Below are 19,695 nucleotides of genomic sequence, written 5' to 3'. Positions count from 1 at the left end.
GCTCCCCATCTGGCCTCTAGCCCACCTCTGGCACCCAGCCTGCCCAACGTCCTTCCTCAAGATGCCATCCCTCCATCTCCCCCTCATCTGTCCCCAGTTTATCCAGGAGATATCTTCTATTTTCCTTCTCAGAGAAATCCATGTGTCCCTCTTTGGGCCCAGCCTTTCTGGGGCTGTGGGTTGCAGGCTGGTTATCCTGTACTTTACTTCATATATACATTCTTTTGAGACAAGATTTCACTGTGTAGCCCTCGCTCTCTTGAAACTAGCTCTGTAGACCAGGATGGTCTTGACCTCAAAGAGATCTGCCTGCCTCTGCCTTCCAAGTCCTGGTACTAAAGGCATTCACCACCACCACCTGCAGAAAAGATAATTAAAAAAAATTTTTTGGTACATCTTGTTTAAAATGGAGATTACTTTTTTTAAAGGTAATGCTTTTACACAAGCAACCAATATTTGACACATTCTTGTGGCTAATTTTTGATTTTCACATTCTTGACTCAATTTAGCTTATTTATATAGAATGTTCCAAAAGTAGTGCATGTTTAAGCTATTATAACTGGTGTGTGTGTGTGTGTGTGTGTGTTTGATATGAATTTCATGTGACATAGGCTGGCCTTGAACTGTAGATGAAGATGACCTTGAACCCCCAATTTACTTGCAACTACTTTCCTAGTGCTGGGTTATAAGTGCAAGCTACAATGTCTAGTGGCTTAAATAAGCTTAAGATCCTTGAGTTCTGAGACTACAGAAATATACCACCTTGCCTGCTTTTGTTTTTAGAAAATAAATATTTCAATATTTGCCATTTTTATAAGAGCCACTAAAAATTAAAGTTTTATATATTAACTTTACAGGCTTTCTTTCATTTTGACTTGTATAAAATTTCCCCTTTTGTTAAACATAGATTCTTTCTCATACGTAAAATCTGAATACAGCTTCCCCTACTTCAGCTCCTCCTAGTTCCTCCCTACCTCCTCTCCCTTCCAGATCCACTCCCTTTCTGTCTCTCATTAAAAAAACAGTAGGCTTCTAAGAGATAACAACCAAAAATAGCAAAATAAAATATAATAAGACATAAAGAAAGCCATCATATCAAATTTACACAAGACCAACAGAAAAATAAGAGTCCCAAGAGCAGGCACAAGAATCAGAGACCCACTCACTCACACATTCAGGGGTCCCAAAAGGCCTAAACAGAAAGCTGTAGTGTATGTGCAGGGGACCCAGTGCAGATCTGTGCAGGCCCTGTGCTTGCTGCTTCAGTCTCTCTGAGTTCATATGAGCTCTGCTCAGTTCATTTAGAAGGTCTTTCTCTCCTGGTGTCCTCCATTATGTCTCTCCCAATCCTTCTGCCTCGTCTTCTGCAGGGTTCCCTGACCTCTGAGGGGAGGGATTTGATGGAGACATCTTGTTTAGAGCTGTGTATTCTGAAGTCTCTCCCTCTCTGGGTAATGACTGGCTGTGGGTCTCTGTATTTGTTCCCATCTGCTGCAGGAGGAAACCTTTCTGATGATGGATGAATAAGGCACTGATCTATTTGTATAGTTATTTGTATAGTAATCATTTGGAGCCATTTTATTTTTACTTTTCCCCAGACCATTATTATTTGCATTTACCTAGAGACTCTGGTTCTTGATCACCCAAGCAGTGTCAGGTATGGGTTCCATCAATGTGTGGGTCTTAAGTCAAATAAGACATGGGTTGGTGACTCCCACAAGGTTTGTGCCACCATTGACCTAGCATATTTTGCAGGCAGGACAGACTATAGATCAAAGGTTTTCTGGTTGGGGTGTTGTTTACATTTCTCTTTTGGTAGTCTGTAGAGTATCTTTCTGTGTCTTAGACACTAGAACATTGGGGGGGGGGTTCTATGTAGGCACCAGCTTGACATCTCCATGTTCTATGAGTTGTGTGGGTGTTGTTGTCTTCAGCAATGGGGCGTGCTCTCAGTTTGTTTATAGCAAATGATTGTCTTGGCAGCAGGCTGGGTTGTTTGGGGATTTCCATGGGACTCTTTCAGCCAACAACTTGAGACCCAGTCCTGGCACTAGAAACTTTGTTTGGTGACAAGAGATGGCCAGTAGGGGATCCATCTTCCTCATTATCCGGAGACTTTATTAGGATCACCTTCATATATGAGAGGAAATTTTCACTGCACTAGGTTTCCATACCACCTCCCAAATGCCCAATTCTAGCTGCCTCTCCCCTTCCCTTAATCTCATCTCCCTTCCCCTTCTCACTTTATCCTTCCTTTCACATCCTTCATTCCCGCTGAGGTCCACCCATAAAATCTATTCTATTTCCCCCTCCCAAGGGGAGTCATGTGCCTCCTGTAGTTCCTTCCTTTATGCCTAACCTCACTGGGTCTATGAATTGTAGTTTGATTATCATTTATTTAATGGTTAATATCCACATATAAGTGAATACATACCATATTTATCTTTCTTGGTCTGGGTTACCTCACTCAGGATGATTTTTTTTTCAGTTCTGTCCATTTGTCTGCAAATTTCATGATGTCATTTTTTAAACAGCTGAGTTCATTGTGTAAATGTAACACATTTTCTTCTTCTGATGGGGGACACTTAGGTTTTTTCCAGTTTCTGGCTATTTTGAAAAGAGCATGATGAACATGGTCGAGCAAATATCCCTGTGGTCTAATGAATCATCCTTTGGGTATATGCCCAAGAGTGGTATAGCTGAATCTTGAGGTAGATTGATTTCTGTCTTTCTGAGGAATCACCATACTCACTTCCACAATGACTGTGTAACGTTGCACTCTCACTAGCAATGGAAAAATGTTCCCCCCCTCACACCACATCCTCTCCAGCATGAGCTGCCACTTGTACTATTGATTTTAGCCATTCTGATGGGTGTAAGATATAATTCTACAGCTGATAAACACCTTTTGCAAAGTGGCTGGATACAAGATTAACTAAAAACAATCAGTAGCCCTCCTATACACAAATGATAAAAGGGCTGAGAAAGAAATCAGGAAAACAATACCCTTTGAAATAGCCATAAACAATATTAAAATTGGGGGTGACTCTAACCAAGCAGGTAAAAAACCTGTATGACAAAAACTTCAAGTCTTTGAAGAAAAACACTGGAGAAGATATCAGAAGATGGAAAGATCTTCCATTCTCAAGGATCTATAGGATTAATAGTAAAAATGACCATCTTACTAAAGGCAATCTACAGATTCAATGCAATCCTCATCAAAATTCCAACACAATTCTTTACAGACCTCAAAAGAACAATACTCAACTTCATATGGAAAAACCAAAACCCAGGGAAAGCCAAAACAATCCTGTACAATAAAGGAACTTCTGGAGGCATCACCATCCCTGACTTCAAGCTCTACTATAGAGCTATAGTAAAAAAACAGAATGATATTGGCATAAAAAGAGACAGGTGGAGGAACGAATTGAATTAAAGACCCAAATATAAATTCACATGGACACCTGATTTTTGACAAAGAAGCCAAAAGTATACAATGGAAAAAGAAAGCATCTCCAAGAAATGATGCTGGCATAATTGGATGTCAGCAAGTAGAAGAATGCAAATAGATTCATATCTATCACTCTGCGCAAAACTCAAGTCCAAGTGAGTCAAAGGCCCCAACATAAATCCAATTATACTGAACCTGATAGAAGACAAAGTGGGAAATAGCCTTGAATGTATTAGCACAGCAAATAACTTCCTGAATAGAAAACCAGTAGCATAGACACTAAGATCAACAATTAATGAATTTGACTCAGAAACTGAAAAGCTTCTATAAGGCAAAGGACACTGTCAATAGGACAAAACAGCAGTCCACAAAGTGGGAAAAGACCTTCATCAACCCAATATCCAACAGAGGGTTGATTTCTAAAATATAAAAAGAACTCAAGAAACTAGACAATAAAACCCAAATAATCTAATTAAAAATTGAGGTACAGATTTGAACAGAGAATTCTCAACAGAAGAATCTCAAATGGCAGAGATATACTTAAAGAAATGTTCAACATCCTTAGCCATCAGGAGAATGCAAATCAAAATGACTCAGATTCCATTTTACACATGTCAGAATGGCTAAGATTAAAAACACAAATGACAGCTTATGCTGGTAAGGATGTAGAGCAAGGGGAACACTTCTCCATTTCTGATGGGAGTACAAACTTGTACAGTTACTTTGGAAATCAACATGGCGGTTCCTCAGGATATTGGGAATCAATCTACCTCAAGACCCAGCTGTACCACTTTTGGATGCTAAAGGATGCTCCTCCCTACCACAAAGACACTTGCTCAACAATGTTCATAGCAGCTTTATTCATAATAGAACCTGAAAACAACCTAGATGTTCCTCAACATGGATAAAGAAATGGTTAAAGAAAATGTGGTATATTTACACAGTTTACTCAGCTGTTAAAAACAATGACATCAGGCCAGGCAGTGATGGCACACTCCTTTAATCCCAGCACTTGGGAGGCAGAGGCAGGTGAATCTCTGTGAGTTCAAGGCCAGCCTGGTCTATAGAGTGAGTTCCAGGACAGCCAGATCTACACACAAAGAAACCTGTCTCTAAAACAAACAAACAAAAAATGACATCAGGAAATTTGAAGACAAATGCATGGAACTAGAAAAAAACCATCCTGAGTGAGGTAACCCAGACCCAAAAAGACAAACATGGTGTGTACTCACTCATAAGTGGATATTAGCTGTAAAGTGAAGGATAATCATGCTATAATCCACAGACCCAGAGAGACTAGATAACCCAAGGTGAGAAGCATAGATCTTCCTAGGAAGGAGAAATAGAAGAGATCTCATGGGTAAACCAGGGGCAGGTGAGGATGGGAATTTGAGGGATCTATCTGGTTGTGGGGGACTAGGTAGAAGGGGGAGTACTGAAAGAGATGACTGGAAAGGGGGGCCTTTAGAGTTAGGTAGAAACCTGATGGAAGGGAAACTCCCAGGAATCTACAAGGATGACCCCAGCTAAGATTGCTAGCAATAGTGGATACATAGCTTGAACTGGTCATCTTCTGTGATCAGATTAGTGACTCCAATTGTCATCAGAGAGCCTTCCTCAGTAATTGATGGAAACACATGCAGAGACCCACAGCCAATCATTAAGTCAAGCTAGGGGAATCCTGCTGAAAAGAGGGAGGAAAGATTGTAGGAGCCAGAGGGGGTCAAGGACATCACAAAAAAAAAAAATAAAAAATAAAACCACACAGAAAAACTAACCTGGCTCATAGATGCTCACAGAGTCTGAACCAAACAACCAGGGAGCCTGCATGGGACTGACCTAGGCCCTCTACATATATGTGACAGTTGTGTATCTTGGTCTACTTGTAGGACCCCTAATAATGGGATCGTGAGCTACCACTTTGGCTGGCTTTTGGAAACCCGTTCTCATACTGGATTGCCTTGCCCAGCCTTAATACAAGGGGAGGTGCTTAGTCTTACTGCAACTTGATATGCCATGCTTTGTTGATACCCATGGGAGGTCTGCCCGTTTCTGAACAGAAACAGAAGAGGAATGAATTGGAGGGGAGTAGAGGGGGAAATTGGAGGAGGATGGGGAAACTGTGGTCAGGATGTAAAACAAACAAACAAACAAACAAACAAAATAGAAAAAAGTGGTTTTGATGTGCAGTTCTCTGATGGCAAAGATGTTGGACATTTCTTTTAGTGTTTCTCAGCCATTTGGGACTCTATTGGAAAATTCTCTATTTAGATCTGTTCCCTAGTTTTTAATTGGATTATTTTGCCTTGTGATATCTAATTTTTAAAATTCTTTCTGTATTTTTTTTTTTGCATTGTGTAATTTGTTTGTTGAAGAAAACAGTTATTTTTTTTTAACTTAGTAAGACAAGCCCCTGACCCCTGGGTTTAGTGATTTCCCCAGAAGAATTTGCAGGACTCAACACAATGTCATAATCATGACTAGCATGTGTTATTGCAGAAGTACAATTTTAGAATGCAGAAAATGAAGCTGAGTTTTGAGGGAGCAGCTCCAAGGACCTTCTTATGGAGCCATACAAAACATGTTGAGTTCCCTCAGAAATGAGTTCTGACATGTCTGCAATGTCTACTAGAGACTTTTTCTGATCTTGTTGCCTAGGGTATCTATTGAAGACTGGTCATGCAGGTGTATCCTCTGCTTGGGATGCTCACAACTCCAGACTTTCAGAGAGACAACAGGAACTTAGCTTAACCACATTGTGCGAACAGTTTAGGTACAAGGAACACTTGCCAGAGGGACAGGAGTGTTCTAACACAGAAAACTTCAGGGCCAACATTGCATACAGGCCTTTCTCATGGCATTCTTTAATTTAGATTAAATATTAAAGTGATTTTACTCAATGTGTGTGTGTGTGTGTGTGTGTGTGTGTGTGTGTGTGTGTGTTGGTGTTTCTGGTCTCTCATGTTGAAAATATATATCCTAATAACATTAATAAAATTATTTAATACTTCAATGTTAATATTAATAATATCAATGTCAGTGCTAACAACATGGCTACTGGAAACAATTCAGAAATTCTGTGTAGTTGTTTAGTACTCCTTGAGAATTTTTTATTAATTTGCTCTGGAGTTATTTGGAATAATTGTTTTCTGATTGTTGAGGTCAGAAACTTGATATGGAGGTTTATTTCGTATGACTTTCTTTTTTACTGGATTACCTCACAGCCGGTTACAAACACAATTCAGTTCTGCAGCTTCTTTCCGACTCTTCCCCGTCTCCCTCCTTCTCCTGCGCCCTCCCACACCTCACAGTTCCTTTTCCCTGAGTGTCACGTGCTCCCTTTTGCTCCTCCTCAGCCACTTCATTTCCTTCTCAGGGTTTCTATAACGTCTAAAGGGGCTAAGCTTTACAATTATTAATTACATTTATTTTATAATTACCTTAAATTTTCATATAGTTTTAAAAGAAGCAAATGAGGCAAATTTAGGAAGTCTGGTTTCAGATGTTCCTTCTTTACCCACCCCCATGCTTCTCCTTTCCTGCAGGAAAGATTTTAATTAGCTTTCGATTTCTTCTCATTTGATTTTTTAGATGAAACCAAATTAATAATTTCTTTCCTTAGGAAATAAAAACATACTTTTTATACCGTTCAGCACCTGCTTTTTTGTCTTTTAAAAAATTAATAGTATTTCCTGGGGATTATACCATTGTAGTCTAAAAGTCATAAAGATTCCTAATGATGATGTTTTTTATTGGGCACAGGCTTATAGCACAGTGCAGGCAAAGTACATCGGGACACAAACTGTATCATAAGGCTTTGCTCTTCCGTGAAAACTGTTTCCTGCCCAGAGCTTTGGTAAAACTCCAGCTTCCCTGCTGCTCCCCCCACTCTTGTGTGAGTCTCAGGTGTCCTCTGTAACCCTTACCATGTGCTCCCAAACCACGTCTCCCGTCTCTGCGTGTAGACCTTCATGGGGAGGCGCCTGGGCTCTAGGTCAGCTTCTTTTTTATATTTCCTATGTATGTTCTTGGAGCTGTAACTTTCATTCTTGTAACTCTGTCCTTTCAAAGTGTGTGTGTGTGTGTGTGTGTGTGTGTGTGTGTGTGTGTGTGTTCTGTATTTTATTGGGCACTTTTCCTGTTCATGCCAAAAGTAGATCAACTGTATTTATTTCTGACATTCACAAGCTGCCCTTTCCTGTAATTATTGAGCTGAAAGGAGATGTGTGTGTGTGTATGTACACACACACACACACACACACACACACAATCATGGATATCCAGTTTTATTAGATGTGATTTAGGATTAAAGCAAACCTTTTCTGTCTAACCTGTCCTTGTCGTTATCTGCAGTGGTAAGTCTTCTGTAATCATTATTTTAAGATGTTTTCCACCCCATTCTTAGGTTCTCCCCCTCACCTTACCTTTCTCTAAATGGAAAAAGAAAAGTCAAGGAAGCTAGGTGTAAGGAAGTTAGGGCCTTTCATTCAAAAAGTCAGTAAACAATGAAGGCATAAGGCTTTTAGACAGCATTGTGGAGAATTTAAATTATTTTCAGTAAAATAGAAAAAGTTACTGAACTACAATTATTAACTAGTGGACATGAGCGCACACTGTTCCAGGTTGTTCTGTGAGTTTCTGAGGAGAGGGCGTCCCATTGCAAAGGTCATGGTGCCCTGTTTGTCTCCCTCACTTCCTCCTGGCTGCTCTCTCCATGGCTTTCTTTCAGCCTATATGTCAGCCTGGGTGTTTCATTAAAACTGCCTCTGGTACCAGCATGCCATATAGAGAAACTTTCAAATGTAATGTGTTTTGACTGGATATTTTGCTGTTTACTTTTGTGAAATAAAATATAATGGAGACAATATTGGCAAACAGTCGAGTAGCTTAGAAGTATACAAGTCAGAGTCAAATTTTCATGTCTTAAAGAGATCGGTAGTATTGAGAAAAATCTCTATTGTCATGTGAAGATTCTACACTTATTTGAAAGTTTGAGCTGAGGCAAGATTATTGCAAAAGTGTAAGAAAATTTACTCAACCAATTCTGAGTGTTAGTGAGGAAAGCAGATATTCAACTTGCAATGTTTTTAATGTTTTTAACACTTGTCCAGTGGGAAAGAATGACAGAACCGCCATTCAGTCTGTATTTAGACTACTTTACATAGTTCCCAGGAAGTTAATTTTGGGGGCCAGAGAAGATGCTGTCTTTGGGAAAATTTAGCTATTTTTCTCTGAAAGCCAGGCTAAAGCTCGGGGTATGCAGCTCAGATCGGAAGTGCTTCTCTGGCCTGCACAGAGCCCAGCCATTGATTCCCAGGTCCACATAAAACTGTGTGGTAGCACAGGCCTGGAATTCCAGCACTTGGGAGGGAGATGCAGAAAGATTAGAAATTCAGTCACATTGGTCTACAAGAGACCCTGTCTTAAAACAAAATAAAACACACTAAATTTAAAAAAAAAAAAGCAAGCAAGCAAGCTGGTGTATAAATGGCATCTCCACCCAGTGCTGTGGTTGATCAGCAACGTGAGTGAGGTGTTCCCAAAGTGACCCTTGATTCAGTCTCCAGAATCCAACACTGTTCATATTTACTAACGTATTTAAAACATACATGTGGGATGTGAGAGAGCTACAGAGAGTCTTAATGGACTCTTCCTGATGTTTCATGCTGTAACATTTGCCATAAGTTTTCTGTTGTTGTTCATTTCTTCGTCATCTGCATGTGTCAAAGTTAACACCAATTGGCTTTTATGCATAGTAAACAATTCTGCACAAAGCACACACATTTAAATATGGATGTACAGGTGGAACCAATAACATGCACATGCTAACAAGCGAAACCAAGGCTCTGAGAAAACCCTCCTGGAGCCTGGAGCCGTCACTGTTCTACAGCAAAGTGCAATTAAGACAGAAAGCTGAATTTTCCATCTAATTGAGTTTGCCAAAGCAGAATCTTTGATCCATTTGTCAAAACCCGGAGCATGGAGCATGTCTGTCTTAGTTAGGGTTACTACTGCTATGAGGAAACACCATGACCAAAAGCAATTTGGGGAGCAAAGGGTTGTTTTCGCTTACATATCTCAAGTCATAGTCCATTGAGAGAAGCCAGCGCAGGACTTGAGGCTGGGCAGGAACCTGGAGGCAAGAGCTGACGCAGAGGCCACAGAGGAGTATGCTCCTCTGGCTAGCCTAGCCTGCTTTCTTAAAGAACTCAGGACCACCAGCCCAGGGTGGTTCCACTCCAGTGGGTTGTGCCCTCCCCTGTCAATCACTAATTAAGAAAACTGCCCTACAGGCCTGCCTACAGCCTCGTCTCAGTTGAGATTTCCTCTTCCCAGATGACTACAGCTTGTGTGTCAAGTGGACTTACTATGAGCCAGCACGATGTCTTTTCTCAGAATCCATAAACTCACCAGGTGAGAGGCTGACGAGTGAGTGAAGAGAACATAACCTTCTATTTGGTTTCAGGCGGCTGGAGGTTTAATCACAGCTGTGGGCATGAGGGGAGTGAGAATGCAAGTTAAGAACAGCCAAACACCTCCATTGTTAGTGACATCATTCCCTACTGCTTCAGCTTTCTTTATGTGCCCAGAAAGTTGGGCTTTGAGTTACTGACTAAGGGGCTGGAAGGATGGCCCAGTGGTTATGAGTACTCCTTCCTACAGAGGTCTAGGGCTCAGTTCCTAGCACTCACATAGTGGCTCACACCTCCAGTTCCAGGGGATCTGTTGTCCTGTCCTGATCTCCTCAGGCACCAGACATGCACATAGTGCTCATAAAGACATGCAGGCAAAATATTCACATAGAAAACAATATAAAGCAATCTAATAAAATAAAAAAAGCAGGGCTTTCATAGACCGGTGCCTAGCCCCACTGTCATCAGAAAAACTTCACCCAGAAACAGATGGAAACAGATGTAGCGCTCCACAGCCAGGCATTAGGTGGAGCCTGGGGATCCTGCAGAAGAGAGGGAGGAAGGATTGTAGGAACCAGTGGTGTCAAGAGCACCACAGAAAACCCACAGCATCAACTAACCTGGCCTCATAAGGCCTTACTGAGGCTGAACTGACAAACGGGGAGCCTGCATGGGACTGACCGAGGCCTTCTGCGTAGGTGTTAGAATTGTGTAACTTGGTCTTCTCGTCAGACTCCTAACAGTGGGAGCAGGGGCTGTCTCTGACTTTGTTGCCTGCTTCTGGGATCCATCCTCCTTCCGGATTGCCTCATCCAACCTTACTAGAAGAGGAGGTGCCTAGTCTCTCTGCAGCTTGATATACCATGGCTGGCTGATATCTACGGAAGGCCCGCCTGCATCTGAAGAGAAACAGTGGTGGAGGAATGGATGGGGCAAGGGGGAACTGGGAAGAGAGGAGGGAGGAGAAACTTTGATTGGGATGTAAAAACAAATAAAAATATACAAACAAACAAAAACATAGGGTCTTAAATGATGCCTCTGCTAAATACATTACAAAAGTCCAGAGAAGGCTTGCATTCTGGAAGTTCACATTTGGACAGTGTCTCAGAGGGGTTGGATTTCTTCTTACGCACTTTTCTCCAAAACAGGTATTTTCCAATCAGAAATTATCACCGTCAATGCAACTGCCTTTTGTATTCACAGTAAAAGGAGGCCAGTAACACAGAGTAACCTTGGACCAGTGTCAGGGCACAGGCCTTTAGTCCCAGCGCTCTGGAGGCAGAGGCAGGCAGATCTCTCTGAGTTTGAGGACAGCCTGGTCTACACAGAAAGCTCTAGGAGAGCCAAGGCTGTATGAAGAGATCCTGTCTCTAAAAAACCAGAAAACAAAGTGATGTATGCCACTATTATGTATCTAAGGGTCTTGAATCTTCCAAGAGAGGTCAGGAGTAAAGTTATTGTGCTTTTTTGACATATCAATAATTAGTATTCAGTTAGTTAGAATGAGAAAAAAGTCATGATATATAGATTAATAATGGCTAGGAGGAATTTATAAGGCAAAACAAAAAAGACAAAAAAACACTCATACTTTTTTTTTTTAAACAAATGAGCAAGTAAGCTCAGACAATATGTTTATCTGTTTAAGAGCAAAACCAAGTAGTTTCCGTGATGGATACCCTAAAGAAGATGCCTGTTTCAGAAGACATGGCAGAGAGCAAAGATATAAGAATGGATGCCATTAAATGCAAACAATTTTGACAGAGGTAGGCTGGGAGTCCTCCTCCAAGGGCCACGCCATGTTATTACCACAGAAGCTGATTTCGTGGACAAACATCTTGACAACATAGATTTTTCCATGGACCCTAGATTTAATAGGATGTTCCTAGCTACCATTAAGAACCCAGCAGATCCCCTTTCCACACAGGTAAGCCTGCGTGAGTCAAACAAGACACAATGGTTGGAGTATGTTACAAATCCGCTATATAAAGATGTAGATGAGATGTAGCTGTTATGTTTATTTTGTATTGAGATTTTCCCAGTGAATGAATAAAGGAAAAAAGCTTACTTTTCTTTATTTTATTTTGATTTTTGTTTACTTAAAGGGGCATTTAACCATAATTTTTGAAAAAAAAGTTGTATACTTAGCCTTGGGAAATCCTTCATTTTTTTTTTTTTGTCTTCTCTGCATTCAGATCACAGGCCTGCTGTGTGTCCACAGCAACGTTGTCTCCTCCATCATACGTTGAGGAGCTTACACAACACTAAGTTTATAGTTACCTGTAAAACATTCTCTCTCTTTTTCTTTGCTTGTGTATGTGTGTGTGGGATGTGCATTTGAATTCTCCTGTGTTCTGCTGCATGTGTGTGCAGGCCAAAGGTCACTGTTAGGTCGTCTTGGATTGCTTTCTACTTTATTTACTGAGACAGCATCCCCTGCTGACTCCAGAGCTCACACATTCATGTATCTCACGTTCCCTGGGGAGTCCACTCTTCCTTCCTGCCGAGTGCTGGCCTTACAAGTGGGTCACAACACTCACCTGCCGTATGTTGGCTCTGGGCGACCAAACTCTGGCCTTCACTTGCACGGCACATATTTGTCCATAGAATCATTTCCTCAGAACCGCACAAAATATTCTCTTTTCTGGTTTTAAGTTAAGAAACACATTCAGAAAATTTGTAGACATCTAATTTTAAGAAGTAATTTATTTGTTAACAGTTAGATGCCCATTTGTAGCCATATTGGTATGTGTAAACAGTACCTTGCTGCAAAGCAGGTATAGTGAACAAATTTGTATGTCAAATATTAAAACTTTGAAAACTTATTTTCTTCAAAATATAATAAAATATTAAGTATTATTAACTTTGTAATTAACAAAAATGGGGCTGGAGAGATGACTCAGCAGTTTAGAGCGTTTGCTGCTCTTTCAGAGGACCAGGGGTTGTTTCCCACCACCTAAATGATGGTTTACAACTGTCTACCTCCAGTTCCAGGGGATTTAGTGCCCTCTTCTGGTCTCCACAGGCACTAGGTACACATGACATGCCCCTACATACATGTAGAGGAAACGCTCATAAAGCAAAACACATAAAATAAAAATAAATGATCCTTACTTTTTTTGTGGTGCTGGGGATTGAACGCAGGGTGTAGAATATTGTAGCCAAGCTCCCTAAGCCCTGTCTTAGGATTCTTAACTAACCTCTACCACATGGTCGAGGCCAAATGTTGGTCTTTCCTCTCTTGATGAAAATCTGGAAATATTTGAATTGAATTATGGAAAATATGCACATTTATAGCTTGCAGTGTAATGAAATTTTTAGGGAGTGTCTTATTTGTATTTTCTTTATGTGTTTGATTTTCTCTCTTAAAAAGAATTATAATTTAATGCTAGACCTGGGTATGTCATTCTATTTTCTTTTTCTAAGCAACAGAAGACAAAACCAAACCAAACATTAGAGAAGAACCTCAAATGAGAAAGAATAACAAATGGAAAAGAGGAGTGACATGTGCACAGCTGTGAGGCGTGAGCATCGAAGCCACGCGCGCGCGACATCACCACCCCAAAGGTGTCCACTGTGAGACCGTCCAGGAAGACAACTCAAACTGTATCAGTGGATACTTAGGTGAACGGTGTCTGCTTTTTCTCTGAACTTCTATTGTTTAGAAAGAATTATTATTTCTTTAGTTATGACTATTTTATTTTCTGTCATTTTGCCTCTTGTGAATATTACATAAAAAGAACCATGTGCTATGGTTTCAGTGGGATTTGTAGCTGCAGGTTAGCGTGTTAAGCATTGAGGTGGGGGAGCTTTAAGAAGTGTGGTCTAGAGGGAGGTGATTGGGTCATGCTTTGTATACTTCGTTTTGAGCATTTACTTTTTTGTTACATGAAGACTTCTTTTTATTGTTGAGCAATATTTTTACACATCCTAATAGTAATGTCTCAGCAGATATATGATTTGAAAAAAATTCCATCTGTCAACGATTTCCTCTTCATATAGACAGTAATATATTTTGAGCCAAAAATATATTGATTTTTATCGAGTATAATTTTTTATTTTTTGTGGCTAATTTATTCTGTACACATTGAAGACTCAATTGCCACATCTGACTGAGGTCATAAGATATAACTCTATGTTTTTTTTTTCTACTAATTGCATAATTAAAGCTCTTGTATTTAGGTCAAGGATCTATTTTACATTAGTTGTAGTATAATGGTTAGAGGTGGTGGGGATGTATGCAGTCTCTTTATTTTATACGTGGCTACCCATTTGTCCCTGCACTATTTGCTGAATATATTTATTTCCTGATTGAATGTTCTGCTCATGCTTGTTGAACATCAGTTGGCAGGACTGAAGGTGAGACGGATCAGTGGTTCAAAGCTCTTGTTGTTCTTGCAGAAGATCTAGGTTCAATCCCTAGCTCCCACGTGGTGCCTCGTAACTACTTGTAACTCCAGTTCCAGGGGACGTCATCCCCTCTTCTGCTCTCCCAGGCACCAGACAGGCATGTTGTACACAGAGATGCATTCAGAAAAAAAAAGCTCATACATGTAAAATAAAATAAATCTGAAAGAAAGAAAGGAGGAAAAAGAAAGAAAGAAAGAAAGAAAATCAATTGGGCAAAAAGTCTACATCTGTTCTGGACTTTCAGTTCTCTTAGATATATGTTATCAATATGCTGTTTCTGTTATTTTAGGTTTGTAGCAAGTTTTGAAATTAAGTAATGTAAATACTCCAACTATTTTTTTGTCTTTAAGATATTATTTGGGTGGTTTGAATCCTCTGAAATTCCATATGAATTCAAGGCACTATGTATTATTTTAAGAAAAATTGATCTTCCTCTTAACATTAGTTCAGAAACAGGGATGTGTTACAATTTGTCTTGGACTTTGTTAGTCTCTTTCCACAAGGTTTCATGGTTTCCAGTGTACACATTTTTCATTGGCATGGTTTAGTTTATATATAGTTTATCCTTTTGAGTACTTTTGTAAGTAGAATTAGTTTCTTAATTTTCTTTTCAGTTTTATTGCTACTGTATAGAAATAAACTTATTTCTTATATATTTTCCTAATTTGCAGCTTCACTGAACTGATTTATTGACTCTAGCAGAATCTTTTAATTTGCCTCTGAAAAATCTACATGATTTTGTATATGTAGAATCATGTCATGTGTAAATAGACAAAGTTTTACTTCTCCATACCTGTAAAGGGTATTGATTTGGATTTTTTTTTTAATTTATTTTTTTCTGGGGTAATTGCTTTGGCTTGAGCTTCCTATAAAATGTTAAATAGCAATTGTTTTGTTCCTGATCTTGGAGGAAAAGTTTCATTCTTTCATTATTGAATGTGATGCTCTGTGTGGGCTTTTCATAAGTACCCTTTTGGATTATGCATTGTCTAAGGGCTACTATTGCTGTGATGAAACACCATGACCAAAGCAACTTGAAGAGGAAAGAGTTTATTTGGCTTACACTTCATCATCATAGTGAGTCATTGAAGGAAGCCAGGACAGGAACTTAAACAGAGCAGGAACCTGGAGGCAGGAACTGATGAAGATGCTGCTTACTGGCCTGCTCCCCTAGTTTGCTCAGCCTGCTTTCTTACAGAACTGAAGAACACCAGCCCGGGGATGACTCCCCTACAATGGCTGGCTGTCCTCTGTGAATCACTAATTAAAAAAATACCATACAGACTTGTGAAACATGATCCTAATTAGTCTTAACAATAAAAACCCAGGGTCAGGGTAAAAGCTGGAAGATCAGAGAAGCAGAGCAGCAGCCACTAGAGGCTTCTTACCTCTATGAATCCTCAGACCGAATGAGTGCTGAGATCCTGTCTCCACCTGCCTTATATTTTTGTCTCCACTGCCCTAGTGCTGGGATTAAGGGTGTGCACCACCACTGCCTGGCTCTGTTTCTCTTTACTCTGTTCAATCTCATGTAGCTCAGGGTGGCCTTGAACTCCTGATCTTCCTGTTTCCTTCTCCCAAGTGCTGGGATTAAAGGTGTGAGCCACCACTGACTGGCCTCTATGGTTATCTAGTGCCTAGCTCTGCTCTCTGATCTCCAGGCAAGCTTTATTTGGCAGAACGCGAACAAAATATCATACACCAGACTTGCCTAAAGCTTGATCTTGTACAGGCCTTGCTCAGCTGAGGCTCCCTCCTCTCTAATGACTGTAGCGTGTCTTAAGTTGTCATAAAACCAACCAGGACAGGGGTATAGTTCAACAGTAGAGCACTCACATTATACATGCAAGGCCCTGGTATCCTATGTTGTTAGAAATTCATCTTTGTGTGTTATTTGGACATTAACATAAGTTTACATTGTTTTGTGTATTCTTTAAAATCAAATAGAAAATAAAAAGAGGGATTATGGTCCACCTAGGTTAAAGCCCCATGAGAATTCCCCTATCCACATTCGCATGTTAACTAATCAGGTCTTATTTAGGTAACCATATTGTCAAGATTTCATGGGTGCAGCTTCCATGTGGTATATTGAAGACACAATGTCACAGCACATTTCCTGGTCCTCTGGTTCCGAAGGTCCTTCTGTCCCCTTATACAATATTTCCTGTATGTGTATCAGTTAAAGTTGGGTACTGCTTGGTTCTAAAAATGGACACATACTAGCAACACTAAATGGACTCAGAAGGTTATATTTATATATTTTATATGTTTAATATATTATATATTTATATATTTTATAAATATATATATAACATAAATATATTAATATATTGTATATATATGTAACAGTTATAATTAAAGAAAAAGAGGCCATGAATTTGAGAGGGAGCAGTTGGGGGAGGCAGGTATCGGAGAAGTTAGAGTGGGGAAATGACTTAAGTACAGCATACATATTTGAAGTAAAAAATAATTCAATAAAATTAAGAAATAAGGGTTACATGTCAAGATCCGCACTGAGATGTGCTTAGGGGACTATCTTAACAGTGTTTTATTTCTTTGTATTACTTTAGTTTCTGTCTGGTATCCTTTTGTTTATGTGGAAGGATCCCCCTTCTGCAAGTCTTGCTGATTAGGCTACTATCAACGAATTCTCCTAGGTTTTGTTATCTTCAAGTACCTTAGTTTTCATTTCTGAAGGACTGATTAAGCCCTTGGTTTACCTGTTTTTTTTTCCTTTCTGTATTTTACATAGCTTATCCTATTTTCTTTGGCCTCAGGAATTTCTCATGAGAAACAGCCTGTAATTTACTGAGGATTCAGAGCATATGATGAATTCCTGCATTTCTGCTCCTTACAAGACTTTTTCTCCTTGTCTCTTACTTTTAATTGTTCAATCATATATCTTGTAATGGATCTCTTTGAGTTTGTCCTGCTTGGAGTTTCAAGATTCCCAACGTATAGATTCATGTCATCAATCAAACTTGGGGAGGTTTTGAATGATGTTTCTTGTTTTTCCTATCCATTTTGGTCTCTTGTCGTTCTAGAGCTTCCGCACTGAATTAGTGTGCTCGATGGTGTCCCATAGGTCTGTCAGGCCATGTTTGTTTCCTCTGCTAACTTCTTAACTCCATGCATGCTGGCCGGTTCTTTCCTATGCTAAAATGGACCATGGAACACATCTTGTGAATTAAAAATTTTCATCTCTTATATTTTTCAGCTCCAGTATTCGTATTTATAAAATATTTTTCTATTCCTTTATTGATATTTTTACTTACTCACACTTAGATTGCCTAATTATTTTTTTAATCCCTTCATAAATAATTATGATAGTTAATGTCTTTGTCTGATAAGTATGTCTGGGCTGCCTTAGGAATGGTTTATCTTAGCTTTTTTTGTGATGGGTTATACTTTCCTATTTTTTGGTGTCATTTGTGCATTTTTTTGGTGTGGAAAAGTGAGTAATTTAAATATTGTGACAAAGCAATTTTGATATCAGATTGTCCCTTACATCAAGAATGGTAGTCATTGCTTGATGAAGGCCATAGATGTTCCTATGTACAGTGACATTTCCAATACTGTGACAAGCAAACAAAAACCATAATATTTTTCATTGTGTGGTGGCTGAAGTCTATCCTTTATTATTGCCATGGTTAACCAATGATTTCCTTAAATGCCTGGTTACAACAAAAGAAAGAAAACTTTGAGACAGGTCCTGTGTCTACCTTCCAGTCACAGGCTGCTTTCACTTCTCTGGTTTGCCTCGTTGACTGCCCCTCAGAAACTACCAGACAGACCCAAGTACAGAATCCTGGTTTCTGGAGCAGAAAGCCTTTGTAGTGATCCTGGTACTAGCAGGCCACACTGGGAATATAGGTCCTAATCTCATGGCTGCATTCTATGTGTTGCTGCTATATTTTCTATATAAGCGTTCTTGTTGATACTAAAAAGTGCTCAGTTAGATTCTAGCATGCTAAAATAATTGATTCTGTCACATTTGGTGGAGAAACTAATCTTGAAGCTCTTCACACTACCTCATTCCATGACCTTACTCCTGTCTATGCTCATTCTTGCAAGTATTCTTCTTTGAGCAATAAGTTATTTAATCACCTACTCGCAACCAAATGACAGGATCAAGAGACAAGATGGAAGCACATTCTAGTGAAGAAAATATACGCTATAGGCATCACTGATATGTGTTTACCAGCTGTTATAAGAGCATGCCACAGGTGAATGCATCTGGGTTTTCAGAATTGCGTTTCAGTCCAGTGCCTGCCTTTAAGGAGCGCTTGTAGCAGTGCCGCACTGCAGCAACGGAAGCCTTTGTTAGGAGGATTGGCAGTTCACGTTGATTGCCATCTTGAGTTTAGATCCATGGCACTGTACCATGTGAACACAGAGGCGGAGTCTGTAGAGCGGCCTCATGTCTTCTTGCTGACATGGGTGTCGTGTTGCCAACCCTTCTACTTGCTTCCCTTCCCAAATCTGTGGGTGGGTCATGAACAATTGCTTCATGGCTGTGTGCAGTCTGCAGGCCTTATGTTGTGTAGGCCTGCTGTAGACAATGCTCTTTAATTGGGCAGAAAAGTTGCTGCACTGGCTCCTCTCCCATTTCAAAAAGCTGAGTACATGCTGTTACTGCAGCATTTCCAACCTATGCCAGCTCGAGGAGCAAGAGCCTAGGGTCGGAATCCAGCTAGGGACTCCATGCTGGGACCCGACACTGTCTTCCCACGGTTGAGCCTGACCAGAGCTACAGTTGTAAGGAGGCATTTTACCGAACGTGGAATAATATGCTTTACTCATGCTGGAAACTTGCTAGACGTCAGCTGCTTTTAGAGTCCCACACAAGATGACTTTCATTAAAGTTTTGGTAATTACTGAGAAAAGGATAATAGAACACATTTGGGAAAAAATGGTTTCAATGAAAGATCTTGGGATGCCTGGCTGGCAGGCTGCCCCCACATCTCTCCCACTCCTACCAAGAATGTTACAGGTAATAGCAAATTTAATATTTTAAAAATGTAAGCGGAGAAAGGAAACAGGGAGTTGACTTATTTACCTATTGCTCTTGATGTGCATTAGACATAAATAAATTAGCTTTGATGGAAACAAATACTTTTCTATTTCTTTAAGTAGCTATATTTTATGGTTTAACTTTAAACCCTGGAGAAGAGGAAGTGGGGATGAAATGTCTATCAAAATATTATCTATAACAAATTAAACAACTGCATATAGTGTCTTCCAGAAACTTTCTCTAAAGGCTTTTTAAAATTATAGTTTAAAGTATTTAAATTTATAATCATGCACTAAGAAACAAATAGTTTTTAATCTTTTGCATACTTTTCCACATGATGTTAATGCTGTTTACATTAGTGTTGATGTTTCAGGTCAATATAACTTTCACTAGAACTAAAATTGCTAACA

The 19,695-nt window shown here is 39.7% G+C and overlaps 1 long non-coding RNA gene across 4 annotated transcripts in view; it reads left to right on the top strand.

Moving 5' to 3' along the window:
• LOC114697381 overlaps positions 1-19,695 on the top strand; it is a 94,023-nt gene that overhangs the window by 46,482 nt on the left and 27,846 nt on the right. The window contains exons 4-5 of one of the 4 annotated variants that reach the window (XR_005092466.1): positions 9,745-9,865; positions 13,288-13,485. This is a non-coding gene — a long non-coding RNA (uncharacterized LOC114697381). The remainder of the gene's footprint in view (positions 1-9,744; positions 9,866-13,287; positions 13,486-19,695) is intronic. The other 3 variants (XR_005092465.1, XR_003735163.2, XR_003735165.2) reach the window with 3 other exon arrangements.

Source organism: Peromyscus leucopus, chromosome 11 (genome assembly GCF_004664715.2).
Source record: "Peromyscus leucopus breed LL Stock chromosome 11, UCI_PerLeu_2.1, whole genome shotgun sequence".
Taxonomy (NCBI): Eukaryota; Metazoa; Chordata; class Mammalia; order Rodentia; family Cricetidae; genus Peromyscus; species Peromyscus leucopus.
Note: the sequence above shows the minus strand (reverse complement) of the source record. Positions and strands in the feature narration are given on the sequence as shown.